Source organism: Thermobia domestica, chromosome 12, assembly GCF_964235325.1.
Source record: "Thermobia domestica chromosome 12, izTheDome1.hap1.1, whole genome shotgun sequence".
In the NCBI taxonomy this organism is placed as follows: domain Eukaryota; kingdom Metazoa; phylum Arthropoda; class Insecta; order Zygentoma; family Lepismatidae; genus Thermobia; species Thermobia domestica.
In genome coordinates this window covers 171,723,580-171,748,759 of record NC_137465.1, presented here as the reverse complement: position 1 = coordinate 171,748,759, position 25,180 = coordinate 171,723,580, and the positions used below count along the sequence as shown (strand labels likewise).

At 40.3% G+C, this 25,180-nt stretch overlaps 1 protein-coding gene across 7 annotated transcripts in view; it reads left to right on the top strand.

Annotated features, from left to right (window-relative positions):
- The first annotated feature begins 3,549 nt into the window (after positions 1-3,549).
- Positions 3,550-25,180, top strand: part of LOC145666830 (uncharacterized) — a 78,096-nt gene continuing 56,465 nt past the window's right edge. The window contains exons 1-2 of one of the 7 annotated variants that reach the window (XM_081734404.1): positions 3,550-3,650; positions 20,682-20,873. The gene's annotated coding sequence lies outside the window, so the exon portion shown is untranslated. Of the gene's footprint in view, positions 3,651-15,282; positions 15,840-20,681; positions 20,874-25,180 lie in introns of those variants that run through there. The other 6 variants (XM_081734402.1, XM_081734401.1, XM_081734400.1 and 3 more) reach the window with 6 other exon arrangements.

The window sequence follows — 25,180 nt, the reverse complement described above, 5'->3', positions numbered from 1 at the left end:
ATTGGTTAGCATCCCATGAAGCGGTTCCAAAACAGCTGAAACCAGCACTGCACCGAAGAACACCCTGCTGTGTGTTTGATGGACTGCTCGCGGCATCATGTACTGAGATATGTTACCAGTAGTTGAACTTCGTTCAAGAAAAAGTCAAAACTTTGGAGCCAGCACTTCTGAATCGCAAAGGAACAAGAGGACAACGCTCAACCCCACGAGGCTAGGATGATCCGGGACACCATTCTACGCCTTGGATTGGAAACCCTATTGCATCCGCCACACTGCCCGGACATTGTACCTCAGATTATTACCTATTACATTCCTTGGACAATCACCTTAGAGGACGCCAGTTCAAATTCCTAGTAGAGCTGCAAAATGCACTTGATACCTTCTTTGTTTCACGGATGGAATCCATGGTCATCCGAAACGTTGCCAAGCTCGTCGATGTTTTTGGGGTTCATTTTTGATCTTCGAGGTACGTCTTAGGTGACATATTGATGTTAGAAGGTGGTGGATGAGAAAGCGATATAAGTTTTTTGGTTTCATTTATAAAATGTGTACCCCTGAAAAGAACTTAACTCTTACCGCCTAGCGGCTTAAGCTGATAAGAACTATGTCAAATGAGTAGAAGAAGACGTAGTCACTAGCGTGAGAAAAATGTGATGAACTGGTAAGGTGGAAATTTTTAGAGTAAGTATATATTCTGATGGAAATGATATGTTACGTCTACCCCTGAAATGGGATTTACCCAGATAAACCTAAGCAAGTACCGCCGACTAGCGGTAAATCTTAAATCGCATGATTGCCAAGCAATGAGGCTATCTACTAAGCTAGTTATATTGTAGAAAATGCAGAGGTTGGCAAGCCTTATTACGCATATAGACCACAAATTTCTCAAGTCAGCAAATAGACCACCAAGATTCCGACAATAGACCACCCCAATCAGCAAATAGGCCACTTTCATAAAAGTAGATAATGGAAAGTGGTCTTTTTGCTGACAATTTTTCGCAACTAGACCACTTGCAGTTACTATCTATCTATCTATATCTATCTATCTATCTATCTATCTATCTATCTATCTATCTATCTATCTATCTATCTATCTATCTATATCTATCTATCTATCTATCTATCTATCTATATATATATATATATATATATATATATATATATATATATATATATATATATATATATATATATATATATATATATATATAGATAGATAGATAGATAGATAGATAGGTATATACGGAGGGTTGATTAATTCGTGTGTCAATTTCATTTCACTGTGCAAAAGTGGTATGAGGTAAAGCCTTGCAATTTGGTGTAACTTTAGACGGACATAAGTTTTGTTTCGCTATAGAAGCATGTCACTTGTACTAAAGATTGAAGAGATATAGGGTCAAAGGTCAAATTTCGATTTTTTCCTTATGGGATTGCAATGGTAAATTCTGAAAGAGCTTGAAAAAACAAATCGAAGTGATAACAAAGAAATAGCTGTATGGTATGATTCTATGTCGCAAGCCGACCAAATATTCGTTAATCAAGTGTCATGGTCAGAGGTCACTATGAGATCAAGGTCACAGGTAACCTTGAGAACCCATTTGAATGCACTGAAAACAACGCAATGTCCGTACCTCATTATGTCAAATGGGTTCTCAAGGTGACCTATGACCTTGATCTGACTAATATAATTTATTATTTTACTATAATTTATTATTTTACTATCTTAAAATATATATCCACTAACGCTATTTTACATTTGAATCATCAGCGATCAAAACTTAAAATAACGATGTTAAGGAAAGAGGAACAAGTCAGCCAGGGCCTATATTGGAGGCACCATCCCAGCATTCGTCTGATGGAATTAAGAAAAAATTCAATCAGGATAGCTGGTCACCAGATTCGAACCTAGAACTTCCGATTGCGAAGAACGCTAACCATTAGCCTACACTATTTCGAACTTCGGTATATTTATACTTTTGCTCAACTGTTCAAAGGTAGGATGAATTTCGAAAAGTAATTTTCAAGAAAAATACCGAAATTGAAAAAAGAGGGAGGGAAAGAGATATATTAGAAATAGTTTGTCTTTGTTTCTCTCCCTTACTTCCCACTTCTCATATCTTGTGTTTTCTCTCTTTCGCAATACTAAAGTCTACGTAATTCCCATTATTTCCGAGCCCTTTCTCACTCACACTATCTTTAATCATTCCTTATCTGTTCGTTCATTACCAATCACACTCACACACGCATCAGATTTACACAAATTTTTCAAGTACTTACAAAATCACCTTTCATTGCATTCCAAAGACCCATTTGGCTTTCAAAATTTAAAGTTCTTTTAAATGAACGTTAAGTGTTCATGCGTCTTATTGTGCGCATTCACGGAGCCATATCTTTAAACAATTAACAAATTGCATTCATGCATCTTATTGCACCGGTGTAAGGAACTTTAGATTTAAACAAGTAACAATTTTGTATTATGCTCTTTCACGCCCAAGCTCTGAACTTTACCTTTATACGTAAAGAAATTGCACATTGTATTTACGAAGCCACGTAGGGAACTTTACCTTGAAAACGTAAAATTACGGAACAGGCAACATACATGTAAGCAATGTTAGCCTTCGCTTCTTTGGTTTATGATTAGATGAAGGGGTTCAAACGTTTAGATGAAGATAAGTGCTAATTGAAAATACCTAACCTAACCTAATATTAACACAAAGTAGCGAAATTGTAACATTTTTTCGATTCAAGAAAAAGAAAAAAAGAAAAGAAAGACTGGCCTCCCTCAACTAAACATTGGCCGCTCTTTTATTACTATAAAGTCTTTGAGAGATGAATTTCTATATCCAAAAATGACAAAAATTAACTAAAAATTATCAACGTAATAACTTGTAGAAAACATCCATTTTGGTTGTGCTGTCACAGATCACATAGCCTAACGGTGCTGTGTCAAGACCACGTTTTTAATTCATACAAACAATTCAATATTAAATACATTATGCTTATCTTCTAACAATTTTTTAGTGTAATAAATGACATGGCTACTATGGCTGCCTCACACAGATTGTAAGTTAAATATAGTTGAAACCAGGAGAGATTTTAAAGGAGAAGAGGTTCAATACAGTCCGACAGTGGCTGTTACAGCGAGTGCCTCGTGTGCTGTTGTGCTATGTGAGGAAGATAGTGGAGTGGGATTCCCTACACCATACTTACACTTTCCTTTCCATTTACACGTACATACATCTTTTTTCTACTTTCCCCCATTCTACACCTCCTACTTTTCTCTAACTTTTTTGCCCTGTCCAACTGTCTTCCGTCCTCTTTCACTGTCTGAACTTCTTTCTCGATTTTGCTCTTTTACTGATTTGGCCCTTTTTTCCGATTGTGTCCTATATCTTATTCAATTTGTTCCTGAATCACAAATCCTCCTTGTGAGGTACACAATTTTGTACTCGTAGCACACATGATCTATAGCTGGTGCATCTACCTATTTGACCATAATGGTCTAGAAGACAGTGCAAGCAGCCAGAGGAAAAGAAGAAGAAGATTATACGAAAATTCTCATTGGTATCTAATTATACATGGTGCTATCCCAGTTTATGGGAACAAAATATATGGGAGAAATATATCATTTCATTAATCAATAGGAGTATGTAAGTAATGAAAATATATCAAGATCTTATCTTGTGATGATGCACGAGATTTGACCTGGTGGCGTTCGGCACCAGCTCTCGTGTCGTTTTCGATTTATTCTATCACACCAACTTTCAGTCTATTTATTACTTGTGTTGTGTTTTAGTGTTTGTGTTATTTTCACTGTGTGTAGTGTTTAGTGCTGATATATTAACCTCCTGGGGGGCACACATTCAATATGGCAGCCTAATCGGGTGGAACGCCTTTGATTTCACCGCCTGACTCTCAACCTGAAACCTTGATACCGGATTTACCTATGTCAGAATTGCATCAACCTCCAAGTCTGGCTATGGAAGTCACCATTACCACTGATCAATCCTCTTCTTCTATGGCTGCTCCGCCTTCCGTTACATATAAATAACATCATTTGGCTCCTTATGTGGTGCACATACTGCCAAAGATCATTCCAAGCCTGTGGGGAAACCTCACCCTATGGCTCTTGGGCGTGCTCTCTTTAAATCCAAAGTGACGGGAATAATCTGTTTTGATATCATAAGGCGCAATTTAATCAAGACAACGTGTGACAATGCTACACGCGCTAATGCCTTGCTTAGCAATGATATTCTCAAACAACAAGGTTGGACGGAGTACATACCTAACTATGCTGTTACTTCTATGGGAGTTATTAAAGGAGTGCCTATCGACATCTCGATGGAAGATCTACTCGCCGATATACAGTGTGCTGGATCTTCTGTTGTACATGAACGGAGGATAGAACGTTTGGTCCGCAACCCGCCCACTGAAGCTGTACAAGGGTCAGATGCTCCTAACATACCTACTGCTCAGCCGGTACAGCCAACTCGTCTTGCCACCACCACAGTCGTCCTCACTTTTGACAGCCAATTACTTCCTATTGAGTGTAAGTTATATTATTGCCGTTTCAAAGTCGCATCTTATGTACCGTTAGCGAAAATATGCCGCAAATGTTACCGATACGGCCACATCGCCAAAACTTGCAAATTCGCCGCTAGATGTCATCAGTGTGGTCAGAGACGTCCCCGATCAATGATCTAACCCTACGATTTGCCTCCATTGTGGTGCATCCCACGTGGCTGACGATCCTGCTTGTTCTGAACGCCAACATCAACAAAAACTACAGGAAATTATGGTCAAATCTAAGTTATCCTACAACGAAACACGCAAGTTACACCCAAGACAAGCCACCTACGCTCAAACGGAACAGGCTTCACCTCGTTCAGATATCACATTTAGTTTAGATACTCGTTCTTCTGGAGCACTTCCAAGTGCACAGCGCCCATCACCTACCTCGCCAAGACGCCATGCTCGATCCACGATTACTTCAAGTATACCAGCAAATCGTGACGGACAGCCTGGTATGTTGCAAGAAACTTCTTCCTTCAAGAGGCGAAAAGGTCTATTCTCTTCGGGGACTCCTCCCTTATCTGCCTCTTCACCTACCCCATCAGCTTTTTCCACTCGTGTTTACAGAGAACCGCCAAGAGATATAGTGCGCCAACATCAATCTGCATCTAAAATTAAACACTGCACACCCAAGGACCCTTCTACTAATGTTCTCAAAAATCAGTACAAAGCCATTCGAACTGTGCTGTTTCAACAAATGGTGAGTACCAACCTTCTTAACGATAGTGACCTGGAACCTACGCTTACCACAATCACACATTTTAGGTGGCAGGAACACATCTAATTACAATTTTACAGTGGAACATTCATCAAGCACAGGGTAAGCAAATGGCTTTACAACGACTATGTGCTATTTTTCAACCCACTATAATCCTGATCCAAGAAGTCTGGTCATTTCATCATTTCCAACTACGCATCCCAGGTTATCGTCTACTACAGGAAGACCGACTGGATCACTACGGAGGCATCGCTCTGGGGATTCGACAAGGACTTCCCTACAGTCTTCTTTCTCTCTGGGATACCGCCTACACCGTATCCGCACACTCAACTACAAGGAATACGTTTTGGATCTAGCAATTTCATCAACGTTTATTCACCTCCGGAATCTCCTATTCCTGCTGTCTACTGGAACCGTTTGTTTCATCACTTCCCACACTCCAATGTCATTGGAGGAGATCCGAGCACGAAGAGCCCTTTGTGGGGCAATGTAGCAACGAACGCGGTTGGTACGGACCTGCTTACGGCTCTATGCTACAGTACTTATCTAGTAGCAAATGACTGGGCTGCCTTCACTTCAGGCCAGACCCAGTGCTCCTGACATCACCATTCTTAGTCCAGAGTAGAGTTGTATATCCATCATACCTGGCGAGTTCATTGCTATACTTATGGAAGTGATCACTTTCCCATTCTATTGACTCTCCACTCATAACGAGTCGCCCGTCCGGCACCCGACTTAGAACTGGTGATCCCTCACTCTACTCCTAAAATTTCTCTCGCATCCCGACCTAGTACCTTTCATCAGCACTTCCAAGACCTTTTCCAAGAGCGCTCTAAGGAAGCGGAGGAACTTTCAGTGCAGCACCTTCAGGATACCATTGTACTCGCTGCCTGCAAAGCTGTCACATCTACGAAGCCGACTACTTCTACATCTCGCACCAGTCGCTCACCTATCAGTACTCCACCATGGTGGGACATAGAATGCCAGCGCAGTTGTAACTAACGCAGGTGATGTCAATCACGAGAACTAACGAAGCCGATCACGAGAAACTTATCTTCGATATCAGGAAGCCCACGCTAAATTTCGACGAACTCAAGCTTCCAAAAAGGCTCACTGGATACAGTTTTGCCGAACTTTGACTCTCTCGACCACACCTCGACGCTTATGGAACTACATACGGACCAAAATGCAAGGGTATATTCAGAGGCCGCCACCAACGGTACTTAACGAAGACTAGCTTACGTCGTTTCATACGATGGTTATTCCCGCCACTCCTTTACCGGCTCGTCAAAATCTGCAGCACTGCTTGGTCTCTTCTGAAGTGGATCTCCCTCTACTTCCGATCACTGCTACAGAGCTTCAACGAGTACTTCAGAGTTCTCCTGCCACCTCTCCTGATGTGGATGGTATCACGTTTCGCCACCTTCAAATGCTTCCTGCCTGCGGCTTTAACTATCTGCTGCAACTGTACAACAGCGTACTTAATACTTCACACGTGCCGTCGTCCTGGAAACATCAGCTTGTTCCAGTTCCGAAACTTAACTGCCCTCTGGAGACCCTAGCAGCTACAGACCGATCACACTATAACCGTGCATCTCAAAAATCTTTGAGAAGATCCTCCTTCAACGCCTCACGTGATGGGCGAAGTATTATGATATCTTTCCCCCAACACTTGACGGCTCCCGCTGAGCTGGAAGTACTTACGATGCTCTTACTAGCCTCTTCACGGACATATGGAGAACCTTTCAACGGAGAGAATATCTTATGGCCGTCCATATTGATCTTGCACGAGCGTATGACAGCGTACCCTTGGATGTGCACGTCCAGGAGTTATCTACACTCAAGATCCCAGCGAGATACCTGCGCTTCATCCATAATTGGCTTATACATCGCCAAGTCTCAGTGCATGTTTGGTACCGCTATACCGATCCCAAAATGGTCTCTCAAGGATTACCACAGGGTTCGGCATTTTGCCCGCTTCTTTTCAATCTATTCCCCATCACGCTTCATCGGCAGCTCAGAACCCTAGTCAGAGTTAACCAATTCGCCGGCGATTTCTTATTATATGTTCCCACTTCTACAGTACCTCATGGTGCCACTAAACTTCGCCAAGCCATCGATAACTTACAACAATGGTGCAGAGATAATGGCCTTAGTATCAACTGGAGTAAAAGCCAATACATCATCTTTACCCAGAAAAGGCGCACCATCACACCGCCACTAGTAATTCAAGATGCTCAACTCTCGCCAGTGCCTCATCTTCATTACCTCGGGTATGACTTTGGACTATAGACTACTTTGGAATGCACATCTCGACACTCTTACCACCAAAGTGCAATCTGTTCTCAACCTTATCAGTGGACGCAGCACTAAGCGATGGGGAATGGACATAAGGTCACAGTTATGTATTTTCCGTCAGTGTTTGGAATCAAGACTTTTCCACTTCCACTTCTGGGGGGAGACGCCCCCCTCCTATGTTCCAGCAGCAACGCCTTGAACATGGGATGTAGTAAGAAAGGTAAGTGCAAGGGTAAATTATGTAGAAGGTTAGCTTAGTTTAGGGAGTCATGTAGCGTAGGTAAAGATCATGGGGGCTGCTGTCAGTGATTACAGATCAAGCTTATTAAGAAGAAGAAGCTGAAGGAGATGATAAATCACTGTGGAATTGTTGATGGATAGAATAGTGTACACCGGCATGGGACCATAACCAAGTAAAGAGTGCAAGGAAGAAAGAAACACTGGTCGGTAGTGCTGGGTGTATGTACAGGCTTAGATTAGATGATTCAAGGTACCTAAATCTTCCTGGCAGTAGCAGAGTGGATTATCCCGTGGTCCCTGACGATATTTTTGCACTGGAGTCTGTGTGGTGTTGAGTCGAAGTCGGGTGAACAACACATGGTGAGCATGAGTCCATTTAGGGTGATAGATAAAAAAAACGCGTGGTAGGATTAGGTTCGATTCGCCAGTAATATTTACCTGGTCCACCTCGAGCCTGATGTTGGTAGTTCCGCCATTCGCTCTGCTGTTGTTCTCCAAGTATTGGGATAAATGATGTAGTCGGTAACTTCACCGGTACAGGCGCTAATAACGCTCCTTGTTTAGATAATTAGTCGGCCTCTTCATTACCTGGTATCATTTTATGAGCTGGTACATGGATGAAAGTTACCTGTAGTCCTTTGCTTTGTATTTGACATATCTGTTGTAGAATATTGACCAGAATCCAGTTGGAATGAGCTGGTTGGGCTGTGGGAAGAAGACGACGAAGAACACTCTGACTGTCACTACAAATACAGCCAACAGGTGATGGGAGAAATAACAGACGTTGCAATGCGGCTCGAATAGCGCTTCGGCCATGTTGATTGATGTGTGGCCAGGCAATGCCTGATGAAAGCGCCAATTGTAATGCGGTATAAATACGCCAATGCCCACCTTCGATTGTTCAGCCTTGACCTGTTTAGAAGCATCCGTGTAAATTAGTAAAGCGTCTGCATGGTGTTGGTTAATATAGTCTTCCCATAAATGCGATGTTAGAGAGCGGGGAGCGTTATTTAGCCAGTGGGGCGAAAGAGATGGAAATTCTACTTGCGTAGGAGTGATGTGCGTGGTGTATGAGGATTGGTAGAATGGGAGTTTAGGCGTGCGGTAGATAAGATTCAGCCATTGTCTTACACGAACATACGCAAAATAGGTCCAAGGCAGCTGGCGATGATAGGGTAGGGTTTTGCTTCGGTTAGTACCATATAGGAGTTGTGTTTTGGGGGTGATGGGTGACGTTGTAATTGCTATACGGTTCAAGATGTAAAGTTTAGCTACATGACAAGCTTGGATATTGTATGGAATGATACCTGATTCTTCCAGGAGTGCCCTGCTGGGTGAGTTTCGAGGTTGCCGAAGTATTGAACGGAGTCCTTGCACTTGTAATCGAACACACAGTTCACTGAGACGCCGAGGTAGTGGAGAAAGAGCTGGGCAGCCATATAGAAGCCTTGATTCCAAGCACTGACGAAATATACATAACTGTGATATGATATCCAATCCCCATCTCTTAGTACTGAGGCCGCTGATAAGGTTAAGAACGGGTTGCACTTTGGTGTTAAGTGTGTCGAGATGTGCTTTCCAAAGGAGTCGAGAATCCAATGTCACTCCGAGGTAATGGAGATGAGGAACAGGTGAGAGTTGGGCATCTTGAAGTATTAGTGGCGGAGCAATTTTGCGTCTTTTCCCAGTGAAGATGATGTACTGACACTTACGCCAGTTTACACTAAGGCCATGATCTCTACACCAGTGTTGTAGGCTGTCTATGGCTTGACAAAGTTTATTGGCACCATGGATCACTGTGGAGGTGCGAACATATAACAAAAATCATCGGCGAACTGATTTTTTCTGACCAACGCTCGAAGCTGCCTATGAAGCGAGATGGTGAATAGATTAAAAAGAAGCGGGCAAAGTGGAGAACCCTGTGGCAATACTTGAGATGCTATCCTGGGGTCTGTATAGCGGTGACCAACACGCACTGACACTTGACGGTGTATGAGTCAATTATGGATGAAGCGGAGGTATCCAACTGGAATCTTAAGTGAAAATAACTCTTGGACGAGCACATCTAAGGGTACGCTATCGTAGGCTTGTGCGAGGTCAATATGAACTGCCATAAGATATTCCCTCCGTTGAAAAGTACTCCATATGTCGGTGACGAGACTAGTAAGAGCGTCGTGTGTGCTTCGAGATCGTCGGAACCCGTCAAGGGTTGGGGGAAATATATCGTAATACTCTGCCCACCACATAAGACGTTGTAGGAGAATCTTCTCAAAAATTTTAGAGATGCACGGCAATAATGTAATCGGTCGGTAGCTGCTAGGGTCTCCAGAGGGCACATGAGGTTTTGGAACTGGCACAACAAGGTGGTATTTCCAGGACTGCGGTTCGTGTGAAATTTGAAGTACGCTGTTGTACAGCTGCAGCAGATAGTTGAAACCGCTGGCAGGAAGCAGTTGAAGGTGGCGAAACTTGATACCATCAACACCAGATGAGGTAGAAGGAGAACTCTGAAGCACTCGTTGAAGCTCTGTGGCTGTAATCGGAAGTAAAGGAGGATCCTTTTCAGAAGGGGCCAAGCAGTGCTGCAGGTTTTGCCGCGCCGGTAATGGAGTGGCCGGAGTGACCATCGCATGAAACGAAGTAAGCCAGTCTTCATTAAGTACCGTTGGTGGAGGCCTCTGAATGTACCCTTGCATTTTGGATCGGATATAGTTCCATAAACGTCGAGGTGTGGTGGAGAGAGAGTACGGCAAAACTGTATCCAGTGAGCCTTTTTCTTTGAAGCTTGTGTTCGTCGAAATTTGGCATGGGCTTCCTGATATCTAAGGTAAGTTTCTCGGGATCGACTTCGCAGGTACTCCAGTTGACAACTCCGGCGATAGTTACAACTGCGCTGACATTCTATGTCCCACCATGGTGGATTGCTGAGAGGTGAGCGACGAGTGCGAGCTGTAGAAGTAGGCGGCTGCGTATGTGTGACAGCTTTGCAGACAGCGAGTACAATGGTGTCCTGAAGATGATTCACTGAACGTTCGTCCACTGTAGTACACTCACGGAAGAGATTCTGGAAATGCTGATGAAAGATAGTAGGCTGGGATGGGAAAGGGACTTTAGGAATAGAATGAGGAAGCATCCGGTCTGACTCGTATGTGGGACGGGCGACCCGTGATGAGTGGAGTCAAAAGAATGGGGAAGTGGTCACTTCCATAAGCATAGCCATGAACTCGCCAGGTATGCTGGATATACAATTCTGCACTAAGAATGGTGATGTCAGGAGCACTGGGTCTGGCCTGAAGAAATGGCAGCCTAGTAGGAGTACCGTCATTTGCTAATAGATAAGTACATTGGCGGAGAGCCATAAGCAGGTCCGTACCAGCCGTGTTGGTAACTGCATTGCCCCAAAGAGGGCTCTTCGTGTTAGGATTTCCTTGCATGACAGTGGAGAGTAGGAATTGGTGAAACAAACGGTTCCAGTAAACGGTAGGAATAGGGTATGCCGGGGGTGAATAAACATTGATGAAATTGATGTCTCCTAAACGTATACCTTGTAGTTGCGTATGGGGAGACGATGGAGGTGGTATCCCAGTGAGGAGAGTATATGGAAATCCACGTCGAATCCCCAGAGCGATACCGCCGTATTGATCCAGTCGGTCTTCCTGTAGTATGCGATAACTTGGGATGCGTAGTCGAAAATGAAACGACCAGCCCTCTTGGAGGAGGAGTATGGTTGGTTGAAAAATAGGACACAGTCGTTGTAAAGCCATTTGCTTGCCCTGTGCTTGATGAATGTTCCACTGCAACATGGTAATTACACTTGTTCCTGCCATCCTAGGATGTCTGAGATTGTGGTAAGCGCAGGTTCCAGGTCACTATCATTAAGAAGATTGGTACTCACTAGTTGTTGAAACAACACAGTTCGAATGGCTTTGTATTGATTTTTGAGAACAGTAGTAGAAGTGTCCTTAAGTGTGCAATCTGGTATTTTAGGTTCAGAATGAAAGTGGCGCATTACATCTCGTAACGGTTCTCTGCGAGTAGAAGAAGCTGATGGGGTAGTTGAAGAGGCAGATAAGGGAGAAGTCCCCGAAGAGAATAGACCTTTGCGCCTCTTGGAGGAGGAAGGTTCTTGCAACGGACCAAGCTGTGCGTTACGATCTGCTGGTATACTGGAAGTAGTCATGGATCGAGCAGGGCGTCTCGGCGATGTAGGTGATGGGCGCTGTGCACTGGGAATTGTCCCAGTAGAACGAGTATCTAAACTAAATGTGATATCTGAACGAGGTGAAGCCTGTACCGTTTGAGCGTAGATGGCTTGCCTTGGGTGTAACTTTCGTGCTTCATCGTAAGATAACTTGGATTTAACCACAATTTCTTGTATTTTTGTTGGTGTTGGCGTTCTGGACAAGTAGGACCATCAGCCACGTAGGATGCATCACAATGAAGGCAGATTGTAGGGTTAGAGCATTGATCAGAGGTATGGCCCTGACCACACTGACAACATCAGGCGGCTGATTTGCAAGTTTTGGCGATGTGCCCGTATCGGTAACATTTGCGGCATATTTTCGCTAACGTTACATAAGGTGCAACTTTGAAACGGCAAAAATATAACTTACACTCAATAGGAAGTATTTGGCTGTCAAAAGTGAGGACGACTGTACGGGTGGGAAGACGAGTCGGCTGTACCGGTGGGTCAGTAGGTATGTTAGAAGCATCTGATCCTTGTCCTATTGTAGTGATCGGATTGCGGGCCATACGTTCTATTCTCCGTGCATCTACAACAGGAATTCTGGCACACTGTATATCAGCGAGTAGATCTTCCATCGAAATGTCAACAGGCACTCCTTTAATAATACCCATGGTAGTAACTGCATAGTTAGTTATATACGCCGTCCAACCTTGTTGTTTGAGAATATCATTGTTAAGCAAAGCATTAGCGTGGGTAGCACCGTCACAGGTTGCCTTTATTAAATTGCGCCCGATGATGTCAAAACTGGTAATTCCTGTCACTTTGGATTTAAAGAAAGCACGTCCTAAAGCCATAGGATGAGTTTTCCCCACAGGCTTGGAATGATCTTTCGCAGTGATGTGCACTACATAAGGAGCCAGATGATGAGATTTGTATGTAACGGAAGGCAGAGCAGCCACAGGAGAAGAGGATGTATCAGTGGTAATGGTGACTTCCATAGCCGGACTTGGAGGCTGCTGCAATGCTGACATAGGCAAATCCAGTATCAAGGGGTCAGGCTGAGAGCCAGATGGTGAAATCAATGGCTTTCCATCCGATTGGGCGGCCATGTTAAATAATTGCCCCCAAGGAGGCAAATACAGGAGCACTAAACATGACACACAGTGAAAATAACACAAACACTAATCACAGCACAAGTAAGAAACGGAAAGTCGGTGTAATAGGAGAATTCGAAGATTTTACGAGGACAGGTACCGATCGCCACCAGGTCAAACTCATGAATCTTACCTTAATCCAATCAAGACTTTTATATGGCTGCCCAGCTCTCTCCCCTTCCCAGACGAATCAGTGAACTGGTGTTTGATTACAAGTGCAAGGACTCCGTTCCATACTTAATCAACCTCGAAACCGAACAAGGCACTCCTGGAAGAAGCAGGTGTCATTCCTTACAATATCAGAGCATTTCATGTTGCTAAACTCTTCATCTTGAAACGAATGGCATCTACAACACCACCTATCATCCCTAAAACTCAACTGCTTTATTCTACTAATCACAGCAAAACTCTACCCTACCATCGACAACTGCCGTGGACCTACTTTGCGTATCTTCGTGTAAAACAATGGATGGCTTATTTACAGAACTCCCAAACTCACGTACTACCAATCATCTTACACCACATATATCACATCTACCCCAGCTTAATTAACATCTCTATCGCCTCACTGGCTACGCACCGCTCCCTACTCTTTAACAGCGCATCTATGGGAAGATTATATTAACCAGCATCATCCAGACACTGTACCCATATACACGGATCCCTCTAAACAGATAAAGGCTGTACGATCGAAGGTGGGCATTGTTTTTTTATACCCCATTATAATTTGCGCTTTACCCAGGCATTGCCTGGCCACACGTCGATCAACATGGCCGAAGCGCTCGCCTTTCGAACCGCTTTGCAACGTGTGTTATGCTTCAAACCACCTGTTAGTTGTATTTTGTACCCCCAGACAGTGATGCCAATTGAAGGGAAATTTCCCTTGGCGCAGGGAAATTTCGAGTAAATTTTGGATAAAAGGGAAATTGCTTGTAATCTCTCAATATTGCAGGGAAATTTGAACCTCTCTTCAATCATTTATAGATTGAACATATTTACGTAGCTGATTAATCTCATTAAAATTCAGTATAAATTCAACATCTTATTTGTTCCAAACATAATCCGTTGCACATATTTAACATAAATTCTCACAAGTTATCTTGCTTTGCTTTCGTTAATATTTATCAACATTACACATCGATCAACATATTCAGTTAAATTCGAAACATTACAACAATGCTTATTTAAAATCTTTTATCAAAATTAATCTTCCCATTGTTGAATTAAATGCAATGCAATAAGATGAAATATTTCTCAATTAAATTATCACTCCAACTATTGTAAGTTTGGTTTTCCCAATCAGAAGATGTTTTTCCCAACCAGAAAATTGATTGTGAAGAGGATTAATCGATGTAAGAGAAGAAAATCTGTGTGTGTCGTGAATGTAAATATGTATATATGGGCGAATACTGGGTCATTAGTGTATGTGTGTTTGTGTAACTTTACAAATTTTCTGGTGACTGTGCGCACAGAATTATTAATTCTTAAGAATTCCGCATCTCTAAACTTTGTATTGTGGTTACGAACATTCCTCGTGTACAGCCGAAGACAGTAGCAACTAGAGTTTTCTTTGTAACTGTTCGTATTCGTTTCAGTAAATATGGGAGTGCTGTTCTTAAGTAAGTACATACCAAATATATACCGGTACTTAATATTTTCTATGTACATTAGGTTACATTAATATTAAAATCTATCATGATGTCTAAGATAAAAATTAAATTTACATAATATTTATTTTACATTTGTTATGATTTCTTTAGGTTGTCCGACCTGACAGAGGTATTTATAGGGTTTTTCCTCAGTTACACCAGGCAAATGCACAGATTGCACCTTTAACATAGGTCCTGGCCTACACCTTTCCATATCCTTTCCCTTCCTCTATCGCGACGTCTTAGATACCTAAACAACAAATCAAGTTCAAATTCTACGTAAGCTCAAAGGAAGGTTGTCAGGTATCTGCTTGTATGTGTTTATAAGATTAGGGTGAGGGGGTAGAAGCGAAAACGATTAAAAATACGTTTACTAAGTACTTGAACGGTTTGGATGAAGGGAAATTTTGTCCGGAAAAGGGAAATTCTGAAGCTTGTGAAGGGAAAACGGCTCTGAAGGAATTGGCATCACTGACCCCAGAATAAAACTGTCGTAACTCTGAAATGTCAATTTTAAAAGTAAGCCAAAGAAATTTGTTATATCTAAAGGAACTTCATTATCTCGTCTCTTTTTGAAGATTGTAACGTTATTTTAATATGTATAGTAATAATTATTGCAGACAAAGTCTTTCTTAAATACATACACATTGCAATTATTACACGTTAAAAATTGATAACAATTAAAAAGCTATTTTGAGTTACGACAGTCTTATTCTGGGGGTGCGACAGTATTCTTCGTCGTCTTCTTTCTACAGCCCAACCGGCTTATTCCGACTGGATTCTGATAAATATTCTACAACAGGTGTATGAAATACAACGGAAAGGACTGCAGGTAACTTTCATACATGTAAGTTCCCACAAACAGATATATGGTAATGAGGAGGCCGACCGATTAAGTAAACGCGGAGCGTTATTACCGCCTATCGCACTGAAGTTACCGGCCACATAATTTATCCAAACTCGGGGAGTACAACAGCAGAGTGAATGGTGAAACTATCAACACCAGGCTCGAGGTGGAACAGGTAAATCTTACTGGTGAATAGGCTGAAGTTAGAGTTGCCCCTCCACTTTCAAACCTACAAACAAGCAGTAAAAACATTAAAACGTGCAGTTTTATTATACAGATCCATAGTATAAGTAGTAGTAGTAGTAGTAGGAACGGGTTAGAAGCCCGCAGGGGTTCGTTGGGTTCTGTTCTCGACATAAAATGGGCATGCTTCTGAATCATGAAATCTTCCGTGTCTTGCACAAATAGTACCAACTTCCACACATCTTTCCTCGTATTAAACATAACTTTACTACCAAACTTACACATCTAAACATCACGTAAGAACTGCGAATCATAATTTATTGCCTCATTTCTTCTGTAAATTTTCCTATTTTTTTTTAAATAAAAAAACGGAGGGGCAGCTCTAAACTTAACCCAGCGAATAGAACCTAATCCTACCACACTCTTTTATTTATCACCCTAAATGGACTCATGCTTACGGTCTTGTTCCGACGACTTCGACTTAACACCTCAAAACTCCAATGCAGATCAAACTCCACTCTGCTACTGTCAGGAAGATATAGGTAACTTGAATAACCTAATCTATGCCTGTCCATACCACAGCACTACTGACCAGTGTTTCTTACTTCCTTGCACTCTTTGCTTAGTTATGGTTCCATTCTAGTGTGCCCCATTCTATCCATTAAAAACTCGACAGTGATTTATCATCTCTTTCAGCTTCTTCTTCTCAATAAGCTCGATGTGTAATAGCTCACACTAGCCCCCATTATCTTCACCTGTGCTACATGACTTCCTACTCTAAGCTAACTTATTAGGAATTTACCCTTGTACTTACCTTTCCTAATACACTCCATGTTCAAGGCGTCATCGCTGGAACAGGGGAGAGGGAACGTCTCCTCCTCCAGAAGTGGAAGCGGAAGAGGAATGATGAACGAGTGCATCATAGTATAGAAATACGAGATGCAAAATGTCTTTTTTTACACGTGAAGTGAAATGCCATATCAAGGCAGTGTAGAAAATAATCATAGAAGTGTTGCAAATCGGTGTCACATGCAAGGCATGTAATTTTATATTGTGTGAAGTGGTTTTTCATTATTTTGGTTTGTGTTAATACACATCGTCGCTAACGCGCCTGCTCATTATTGACGAACGAGCCCCTATGATGTATTCATGCCATGACTAGTTTAGTTAGTATTTGTGCGTGTTAGTGTCCACTAAGCACACTGATGGTTTGCGTGATTTTTTAAAGCTTGTTTGTGTTTTATGCATTTTAGATTTTATGCCGTATGCCCGCATACTGTATTTACACTCAGCTCTTCTAAAGACAATCTGCACCCACTAATACAATTTCTTCCTGAAGAATCACTTCCTTAAGGCAGTAAGCTCATAATTTTGAAACTGGGGGGCCAAAATCAGGTAAAATCACCATCTTTACACCATGGAGAAATGGGTTGATGGTACGTAAGTGTAATTACTAAGTACTAGCCTAATCTAGCTTAAACCATCAAAAACATAAGATATAGGAAGAAAGTACGTATTTTAAGCAAAGAATATTGGTCCCGGAAAATCAAATATCCTAACCTATCAAAAAATACAGAAAATATAGCAAGAAAGTACGAAATTTAAGGAAAATATTCTGGTCCCCCAGTTCCAAAAACAAGCGAGCAGTAAGAATGAAAGAAATCTATTTTTCACGAATATGTGTTTACCCCTTAAAATGGTATGGGTTCACTCGAGCAGACGTTTCTACTGATAACAAATAGGTAAAATATGATGTGTAACACTTTTCGTAAAAGAAGAAGAGTGCGAATATAAGTAATTTCTGTCATTGAATATCATATTGAAGTACATTTTGAATGGTAGTGAACGTATTCTAAGTGTAACTATTTACTGAAGCGGAAGAACACAAGAATGCGAAGAAGGTGTTAATGAACGGCGGGAATGTTCTGTTAATGTTAGCAATGGACGTTTGCGATACAAACATACAGTTTTATTACAAAGAATTGTGATAAAGAACGTCATATTATAAAATTTGTGCAGCGTCATAGTATGTTGAAACGCAAAATGAATCGTGCGAAGTGTGGAAAAGAAGTAAGAAGCGCCTTTCACTTTTTAAAGGGGAAGTTGAGGGGGGGGGGTCCTTATATCACCCAGTATGAATTAGGTGCACTTCTGTTCATAAAATCCTAGATTGCCTCCCAGATACTAAGTCCAAAAAATTGACCCTAGATCCTTGCGAATTCTCTTTTAGGACTTTATCATTTTTCCTGGATTTTTGCGACAGTCAGGGATGGAAATTGTACGTTAAAGATGGAGTATGCATATGACAATTTCGTTGTAGGTAAACAAAATAGTTCAAATATTAGAGTTACTGTAATTTTCAGTTTCAAATTTGATATAATATTTCGATTTAAAAAGTCATGGAAGAGAGGGATATATCATAACTACAAAAAGACTACAATGATTAACCATCTGCTTTACGTGATTTGTTAATTGTTTCACCACTGTCAATTCGAGTGTCTCCAAAACATGCCTTTGTCCAGTTACCTTCCTTAGAGCCAAAACCAAAACAAACAAACAAACAAAAAAAAATATATTACCAGACTAAAAGCAAGAATGTTTCTGTTTGTTTCCTATATAACGACATGCGATTCATCCTATCTGTCTTTTACATGGGAGGTTGAGAAGAAACTGGTCTTTGAATCTTGAAATTTCAATAGTACAATCCTCATGTCACAACGAAGTTAACTTATGTTAGAATATATTGCAGTACAAAATAATAGAATATAGAGCAGCAGAATTGAATAAATTTTATAGCACATAAGACGAGTTACTTTTTCTTTCTTTCTTTTTTTTTTTTCAAGGAAAACAGATAATGACCAATTTATTTTCTGTAAAATCTTTCAGAAAGTAACTCTGTAATTAGTATTCAAAATAAACAAACATACAAATATAATGAGGATAACTCTTTAAAATTATGAATCCTTACTAAGTGAAAGAAGAAAAAAAAAAGTAATTTGTTCATTACTTGTATCCCTGGCGCGTGTGGTTCCTGGACATTGTGATAGATAAACACTGTAAGCTGGATGTTCTTTTATTTCCTCCATCATTGTCACCCATCTCATTAAGGCAGTCTCTCTTAGACACGATGCATAATTGAGGAACGTTAAAATAAACAAAAACTTCTCCTCTACTTTAAAATTAGACAAATACATGTTTTAAGTTACATTCGTAACATTTCACCAGGAAGAGGATTCTGAATTTTTTAAATGCAAGTATAATGCTGATGTTTCATTATGTGAAAATAAACCTTACACATTTTGAATTAGTAATGCCCGACGACTAGAAGAAAAGTAGTATTCTTCTAAACACATTTTTTTTTTCTTAAAATTTCAGTAGCTTATATTTATATATATTTACGTCACTTTGCGATTAAGAAAGAACCCACTGGCCCTGTTAAAAACAAATAAGAAATTCCGCACCTTTCCTTCTTCTTCCTTTTCTTTTCTGAAGCAAACCAAACTCCACAACTTCATTCATGTTCATCTTGACAGCTACCTTTATTTGTTTAATTAAGCTTCATGAGAAAATACTACGCAGTTCTGACTACTATTAATATTTTGTGGTGGACCAACCTGTGTGTGTGAGTGGAGGAGGAGGTTCCTCTGTTTTCTCTCACTTCCTTCCTTCAGCCATTTCTTTCATTCTCATCATCACTGTCTCCCTTAGCTGTAGAGTATAATCGTGAAATGCTAAAATAATAATAAGCTTATTTAAGTCCTACTCAATGGTCTAATGGTTTGGGCGTGCGACTTTGGTGCACGAGGTTCCGGGTCCCGGTGGGACAGCTTTGAAATTTTAACACATTATAGTAGTTCGGATTCCACACTCGTAGGTCTACATCTCACATGATCTCGGCGCTGGAAAATCTACGCTAAACTCCAGCTAACCAAAATAAGTGAAATCAAAAACATATCTTGTGTCACAATAATTGACAGATGATTATTTTAAACTTCTCCTTGAAAAAAAAAAATATGAATTATTTATTTGAGCGACTCGGGGGAAGAATTTGGTAACCGACATTTTTTTTATAGTTTTGAGTAAATTAAAAAAGAAAATTCAAAATTCCGCTCAAGGTATTGTTGCCACATACTAAACAAGCGTCTCCTGTCATCTGTTTTTAAACTTCAACTACCTACATACTATTATGTGTTCAGATTCCACCTAATAAAGTAATAAGTCTATTTCCATGAAGGTAACGTGCTTACCATTATTTTCTCCCAAGCCAATCACCTATTTATTGTTTTTAGTTAAAGGCTTTATACTACATCTATTATAAATGGAGCGGTATATAATAGTTTTCCTAGTATGTAATAACAGTAAGATAGTTTTCATTTTTGCCACGATAATATATACGTATCATACGGACAAATTTCACTTTAATATCCGATTACAAGCCCAATAAGTGTAAACGTCGACTGCACTGAACAACTCTATTTAATTGATAACTGAGTTAAAACCTGTTTAGATACCCCTAATAACTGAGGAATGTTTGATTGTTTTAATTGTGGCATGATTTCTTTAAGCATTGAAAAATGCATTCGATCAAGCGAAACATGTCAAAGTAACTCTTTTATATTTAAACAATTATCCTTAAGAAGTTAGGAATTTAGATTAGTTGAGCCCTATTAATGTTTTTCCTTTCGAGTTGTGAATTTAGTTCATTTTTGCAGAATAGAGAAGTGACTGCTAAGCCTATTCAGAGTATTGAATGACACATGGCAGTCAGTTTTATATGTTTTCGTATATTACATGTTTATATTTGTTTGTTAACATAGTTGCAATCATTTTACAGGAGACAAGAGTCATTTTATGTTAGAATCAGTTAACAACGAAACGTAAGGAACAAATCGGACAAGTGCATTAAAAGTACTATCCGAACATTCCTTGAAGTGACTGAGGAATAACCATTGAAAAACCTTTGTAAGAATACCTGGTTTAAGCATTTGAACCTAAAGCCTCGCAATTACGAAGCCAGAAGCTAACCGTAAGTATTTTGTATAAACTCCTTGTTTATTTAAATAAAGCAGACACTAATTCGTAGGAAAACAGTCAAAATTAGGTTTATTAATCAACCTGTACTTTTTAGTTTAACGTCTCGCGATTATGCTTCAAGGCGAAGGGCGACTGTGGTGGTGGTGATGATAAACGAAATGGTGGAATGAAAATAGGAGGAAACAGGAGAACTCGGAGATACCCCACGCATACAATGTTTGTTCGCCACAAAACCCACTAGTACTTCGTATTGAAGGGACACGGTGGCTCAGTTGTAGAGCGCTTACCTCTTGTGCGCGGGATCTCTGGTTCAGTTCCCGGCCAAGTATGTGGTGGACAACATCGAGTCCGTGGGTTTTCTGGGGATACTCCCGTTTCCTCATACTTTCTTATTCCAGCAATTCTTCCGTCATTTCGCACAAAAAAAAAAAAAAAAAATGACACTACTCAGCACCAAACCTTGAAACTTCATTCCGAAGAGCAAGGCTATCGTGCATTCAGACTTATATACGAAACGTATTGAGCTCCTTCGTGGCTAAGCGGTTCGTATACACGCCTTTGACGTGGGAGACCCGGGTTCGATTCTTGACAGGAGCTCATGTGATTCGGATTTCACATTAATCAGTAAGTCCCGTCTCATATAGCCTCCCTGCTAAAAAGGACGTTAACTCAAAATCAACTCAACGAAACATTATCAAATCTTTTCCGGTCTTTTTCTATCATAAAGACGCAACACCGATTTGTGAAGATTTTGTATCGAAATACGTGAATAGCAAACTTCTATAACTGTCTTCTTATATAACTCAGTAAATTAATCATATTGTCAAGTGACAGAAATAGTGCACTGATAAGGTAGAGAGAAAATGAAATTAATAAAGCCAAAGAGCAAATAAGAGGTTCGAATCCATCAGAGGAAAAAAAAATGAGTTAAATTTTGAAATAAGGAAGAATAACGGTTGGTAGAAAAGCTTTGCACAGATCTGAAAAGAACATCACCCACACCGAGGAACAACTGGCTTCGCGCGAAAGCATGGTTTGGACGAAACAACTACTAGTCTTTGTCAGAAGTTCAAATATAAGCAGAAAGATGTAAAGAAGTCTTGGCCCTTGAATGCGCTTCTTGTTCCTTGAAAATTTCCTTTCTTTTTTAATTGATGTTCAATTGCAGTAATTGTAAAAAATCTTCAATTAGAAGTGTAAAGTTAGAAGCTGTAACAGTTTCAAATTAATAAATAATGTCTTCGCGTATCAGTAGGAATACCTTACATGTAATGTAAGATCAGTGCGACTACGCTTATGTCGCAAGCAGAGGTCTTCTGCTCTTACGCTATCGTGTACACTTAATGCCTTAGTACATAGTAGTACATTTAATCCGAAAAGCAGAAACTACGACTGAACATAAAATTAAGGAGTCTTTTTATATTCGTAAATTAAATCCTGCTCTTAGTCTTGGCAAAGCTGAAATTAACCTTATTTGGAGTGATATTTTTACTTGATATTGCTGCCGTCTGGAAAGTAACAACAGTGAACAATGACTCGCTTCTTAAATTGCATTATGATGGTTCATGTGCCATAGCAGGGTTCGATTTGTAAATTTACCAGTAGAGGGATAGGTGGATCACAATGTGTAGTGCATTTGCATATACATTAGGGGTAGTGGGGCTTCAAAGTTGTGAGATGGGCAAAAATATTTCCTGGAGCCTCCTCTAATCAGAGTAATATTTTATGTTCAAGTTCAAAATTAGCTAAACAAAACATTTAATTATCAAAAGTAACAAAACAATAACAGAAAATGTAGTAAAGATAGTATCATCATAGGTATTCTGCCCTTATTGACAGGTCACTTGCAGCAGCTGAGAAGCTTCCATGTTCCACGGTCCTCCGCTAACCTCTTCGTCTTCACGTATAATCTTTCTGTTTTTATATCATCCATTAATTGTAGTCTCCTTCGCCCTCTGTCTCTCTTTCCCGCCACCATACCCTCTAGGACGTTCCTCATGATATAATTTCTTCTTTGGCAATGTCCCAACCAGTTTATCTTCCTCTTCTTAATAATATCTAAAAGTGTTCTTTTCTCTCCCACAATTTCTAACACTCTCTCATTCGTTTTCCGCTCGACCCAAATAATTCTTTCCATTCTTCTCCACACCTACATTTCGAATGCTTCCAGTCGATTTTCATCACTTTTACGTGATGACCACGTTTCCGCCCCATACAGTACAACACCACAAGAAGCATTTTATGAGTCTTTTTCTCGACTCTTTATTCAAGGTCCCACAAAACAAACTTTTCTTCCTCCTAAAGGCCTCTTTCGCTATTCCTATCCTTGCTTTTATTTCATGTTTGCACTTCATGTCATTACTAAGAATACTACCCAGATATCGAAAACTATTCACTTGTTCTATTTTCTCCCCTCCCACTTTTATATTTGACACGGACCTCTTAGTTCCAATCACCATGGCTTTTGTCTTTCTAACATTTATTTTCATTCCATATTCTTCAAAGCCCTTCCTCATTTTTTCTAACATTTTATTGATTTTCTTTTGAGACTCTGAAGCAAGCGCCATATCGTTTGCAAATCTTATGCATCTGATAATTCTACCTCCTACCGAAATGCCATAATCATCATATAGGCTCCTTTTCACTATCTCTTCTAGATAAACATTAAATAGTGTTGGCGAGAGGTAGCATCCTTGTCGAACTCCCCTTCCAATTGCACTCTCTTCCGTCAGTTCTTCCTCTATCCTAACATTTACTTGTTGGTTCATGTTTAAGTTTCTTACGAGTCTTCTGTCTTTCCATTCCAACCCTATCTTCGTTAGAACTCCAAACAACAATCCCCAATTCATGCGATCAAAAGCCTTTTCTAGATCAATAAATACAACATACACCTCTTTCCCTCTTTCTATAAATCTTTCACCGATCACCCTTAATAATCCAATTGCATCTCTTGTGCCCTTGCCTCTTCCGAACCCGAACTGCTCCTCCTCAACTTCACTTGTTCTTCCATATAACCTTCTGTTCAGTATTCGGAGCAGAATTTTAGCTGCATGAGATATGAGACTAATAGTTCTATAATCCTCATATCTCTTTGGGTTTGATTTCTTCGCCATCGGTATCGATCGTCTTCAGAAAGTCTTTTGGCCATTCTCCTGTTTCATATATTTCATTGCACAGTCGGAACAATACTTCTTTCCCTTGTCTGCCATATTTTTAATGAATTCGATTGGTATGTTATCTATTCCGGTTGCCTTTTCATTCCTAATCTCGGATATAGCCTTTTCAAACTCATCTCGAAGAATACTAAATCCTTTATCATCCTCGCCTACTTCATTTTATACTTCAACATTTAGGCTACACGGTCTATTCCTACTCTCATATAAGTCTTCAACGTATTCTTTTCACCTTCCTATGACCTTATTTCTCTCGCTGACTACCTTCCCATTCTTATTTTCTACTGCCATCGTAATACCCCCTTGTTTCCTCCGAAATTCCATAGATTTCACCTCCTTGTACATTTCCTCATATTTCCCAGCTCTTTCTAATTCTTCTATGTCCTCGCATTTTCTTTTGTAAAACTCTTCCCTCGCTCTGTCTGTTTCTCTTCGTAATTCATTATATAACTTTCTGTACATCTTTCTGCCCTCTTCTGTGTCAACCTGTTTCCACTTCTTCCTCTCCCTCACTTTCTGCAACATCTCCTCTGTAATCCATGGTTTCTTAGTCGTTTTGTGTTCGCGGTAACCTACTGCTTCTTCTGCAGCCTGCTGTAAGCAACGTTTAATATGTTCCCACCGTGCATTACTACCTGCGCCTACCCTTTCCTCTTTTGAACATTTTTCTTCGAATATTTCAACGAAAAGATTTCTTCTTTCCTCGTCTTTCAATTTTTCAGTATTCAACACTTTGTTGCCTACTTTTCTTCTGCCTACATTTTTCAGTTGAATATCTACTTCGGCCTGCACAAGATTATGATCAGAGAAAATATCAGCACCGGGAAAGGTCTTCGCGTTCTTTAAGCTATTCTGATACCTGTCCTGAATCATAACATAGTCTATCTGATATTTTCCGCCGTCTATTGGTGATTTCCATGTATATCTTCTTCTCGTGTGTTGATTGAACCAAGTGTTCCCAATTACTAGTGAATTCTGTCTACAGAAATTCACCAGTCCCTTTCCCGTTTCATTTCTTTAGCTTAAACCATATTTGCTTACGATACTATGTAACACGATTGGATCGTGTTGGGTTCGGTTCCAGTTCGGGGCAGCCGTTCTTATGGCCTGCAAGGGTCTAATTCTT